The sequence below is a fragment of the Ranitomeya imitator genome, chromosome 5 (assembly GCF_032444005.1).
Source record: "Ranitomeya imitator isolate aRanImi1 chromosome 5, aRanImi1.pri, whole genome shotgun sequence".
NCBI classification, from domain to species: domain Eukaryota; kingdom Metazoa; phylum Chordata; class Amphibia; order Anura; family Dendrobatidae; genus Ranitomeya; species Ranitomeya imitator.
The window spans coordinates 12,351,902-12,355,722 of NC_091286.1; positions in this window are offsets into that span (position 1 = coordinate 12,351,902).

Below are 3,821 nucleotides of genomic sequence, written 5' to 3' on the forward strand. Positions count from 1 at the left end.
GGAGACATCACAGCAGCAGGTCTCCACCTACTAGCTCAGAGGAAACTGAAAATTGGAAATAGAGCCTGTAGAGAGGAAACTGATGATAAATGCAGGACGAAAGTCACATAATGGTCTGTGTGTGCTAAGTAAAGGAGACATCACAGCAGAAGGTCTCCACCTACTAGCTCTGAGGCAACTGAAAATTGGAAATAGAGCCCATAAAGAGGAAACTGATGATAAATGCAGGACATAAGTCATATAATGGCCTGAGAACGGTTATTCATCAAGTATTCACATAGGACAGTTTATTGAACAGTCAGATCAAATAAAAGGTATGGTTTAAGTCAGGAAGAACAGATAAAGCGTGCAACATTAGGAGGAGAGCTCTCTTTATAAACGGCAGTAAAATGGAAGCGGCATATACATAGGGGTAAGATGTATTGGCAAAAAATTCCTACAGAAAATGGTGCAAAATTCACTGTGCAATAAGATTTGTTAAACATTTAGGAATTTGCCTTAGGCTAGAAATAAAGGCGGCTCGGACCTGAGGCGGCTCCCGCAAGTCCTATGTAAAACAATTACCAGAATTCCTGATGCTTTCACCGACAGAAGCCAGAAATTCCATGATAAGTGGAGAACGGTCCCTGGCAGACAGGTTTATCTGCGGGAGATTAGTGGATGACAGCGCCAGGAGGATCTACAGAGTAACATCCACTCTCCGGGGAAAAATGCTGCAGTAAGACTGCAAAGTCACAGCCAAAAAACAACGCTGCAAAATCCAACCTCCTACGCTAAATATGCATTGCCGCTGAATTATTACGCTTCATAAATATCTGTGCCACTCCTGAGTTATTGCCGTTCAGCCGCATTCATCATGGAAAAACCGATCCTGTACCTTTAAGATTTATGGCCGCAGAGACAAATGGTGGAATATAGCAAATAACAGTACCGGGTGTCTACGCTCCAATGTCTGGATGTAGAAAGCAAGGGTGAATATTACAAGGAATCAATATCACGTGTACAATATAGGATCTCTGCTTCCAGTCAGTGAAAACTCACTGTGACATTATACTCGCTGAAGGTTTGTTACAGTTGTATCCAGCGTAGATAATCCTCAGCGAGCTAAATACATCTCCGACATCAATGTCTGCCCTGACTTGTTACAATGTATCACTTGGTGTCCAGAGGATTGTGTAGACTGGATACAGATGAAACAAGCACCTGATACATTGTAAAGCTGCACTTTTACAATGATTAACCCCTTCTGGCCCTGAAATAATACATTATGGGCACCATGGCATCAGCACTGTATGACATAGTATGGTGCTATACAGCTGTGGATCCGCAGCAAAATCCGCATCGTGTGCACATACCCTAATTCTTCCAGGCTGCTCTGTCGATGGGGCAGAGCGGAAGAGAAGACGCTGCTCTGTCGATGTCACGGTAGTGGAAGAGGCGGAATCGCCGGCAGGAGCGGCCCGTGGCTCCTCTGTGCTGGCGGAGATCGGATAGCTGGCAACGTCCTGTCTGATAATGCTTAGGCTCATAGTAAAACATTAAATAGTGCTGGAGAACCCCTTTAAGCACTACACAGCCCTGTTATTTGCAAAACAAATGGCACTGATATGAAATGAGCGCTGTCCATTTATAATATTTGCATAAATGCATAGAACAAGCGCAGATAAGAAACCCTGTATATACTTCACCTTCACTGTACATACTATCCTCCACCCCACACTCATCATTCATAATGAAAAAGCTGCAAACATCTGCCCTGCTCAATACAAGACTGACAGCTCACCGAGGGATCAAATGCAGCTGCCTATAGAAATCTATAGATAGGGGAAGAGAGAAAGGAGCAGATTGAGGGGAAAGAGATACACACACACTCAGACGCATACTGCTGCTTTCTATTAGGTGTTTATCTCATGCAAGAGCTGAATTCACAGCTACACTTCTCAGTACTGCTCTATAATGTTCACTTAGCAAGTGTAAATCTTACCCAAGAGCTGAATTCACAAAAACACTTCTCTGTACTACAGTATAATGCCCTCCACACTGCTGCTTCTATTAAGTGTTTGCTTACACTCAGGAGCTGAACTAACAGCTGCACCACTCAGTACTGCTGTTAACTTCCTTCATGTTGCCGCAGCTTTCTAGTTTCACTCTCTCCAGTGCTAAATTCACAGCTACACTGCTCAGTACTGCAGTATAATGTACTTCAAGATGCTTTCAAGTAAGTGTTTATCTCACAAAAGAGCTGAATTCACATCTATACTGCTCAGTACTGCTGTATAATGTCCTCCGCACAGCCGCTTCTGAACATGTGATGCATACAGGCAGAAGACCAAGAATCCTCCCAGTCTACGTGCGTTGTGTATGCAAATTGTCTCTTCAGAGAGGAAGAGGACTAGAACACTAGTGCTAAATATAGGAAGTAGCGATCCTAACAGTCAATGTCGACCCTGTAACGAGCCTTGTCACATGATTTAGGATAAAAGCCAAAACCAGAATCTCAATTTGCAGACCTTGTATTTCGGGGTACTGCCCCGGGACACACCATAGGAGCTTATCTCCATCCACTAGCTCAGAGAGAACTGAGAATTGGTGACAGAGCCTGCAGGTGAGAAAACTGGGGAGGATGCAGGCTGCAAGTCACATAATGGCCAGAATTAGTTATTCTAGTGCGCACAAGGCAGATTATTCTGTGCAGTCACATGAATGACAGGGGCTCTTTAGGTTACTGAATACTGGTGTGATGTTACCGTCAGTAATTGCAGCTGTAATTCCATGAAGCCTGGTGATCGGGTGGTGTAAGGTGCGAGCGCTGCGTTATCAGTGAATTCTGGAAACGCTGTAATGCATGCGAGCGGATGTAAGATATCGGACCGACAGAGGATTCGGCAATGACCCACAAGTAACATTTGGTTTGTGTCGGTGCATCCTGGACCCTGTAACTCTTCTAGCTTTCTGTCGGTGGAGCTTGTTTTCTGCAGGGCGAGTTGAAGTTTTCCTTGGATAGGTGCAATGTTTCAATCGCTTTTTATTGCATCTTTCATTTGCAATTCCGTGGCTACGATTAATTTCTTTATGGCGTTTACCGTACGGGTTGAATGATTTTCTCATTTGATAGATCGGACATTTGAGGACACGGAGATACCGAATTTATTTATTTTTTTGTCCCCACAGGGATTCACATCCTCATGTTAATGTTGATTTTGGGCATCACAACCTTTAATCGTCTTCATGTAATCTCCGGTGAGGATGACGTGCTGCGCCTCGCTGCAGACATTTGTGCTACTTCCATTCCTACTCCCGGCCCTGACGGCCCCAGTACCGGTCACTCACGGCCCATTCGCACCACTGACTAACGAGACGATCCTGTGCGGACAAGATGGGGGTGCAATATCTAATGCATCCGTCACATCCCAGCTCAGCCCTTCACCGCCCGCGCTGCTAATGAGCCACTCTGTGCGTCCTCTCACATGGAGCAAAGTGCGGCTAACGTCCCATTATGGGTCCTCAGCCCCGGCCTCTAATGGCGGAGATAATTCATCTTCAGTCCGAGCATTGAATAGAGACAGTAAGTAAAGTGAATGAAGGAATGACGTGATTCACGGCTGATGTATGGGCTGTGTGCTTCGGGACATTAGTCGGGACATTGATGGAGAATTTGTGGCTCCGAAAATAAAGGTTGTGTCAGTTTTTAGAAATATTTCAAGATCTCCGCTTGCAGTCACTGTCGTGGGATGGACACAGGTACAAGAATCTCCACGAACAATGAAGACGGGATGACTGCAAGCCGAGATCCGCATAACTTGGGGATTAATTTTTTAGGC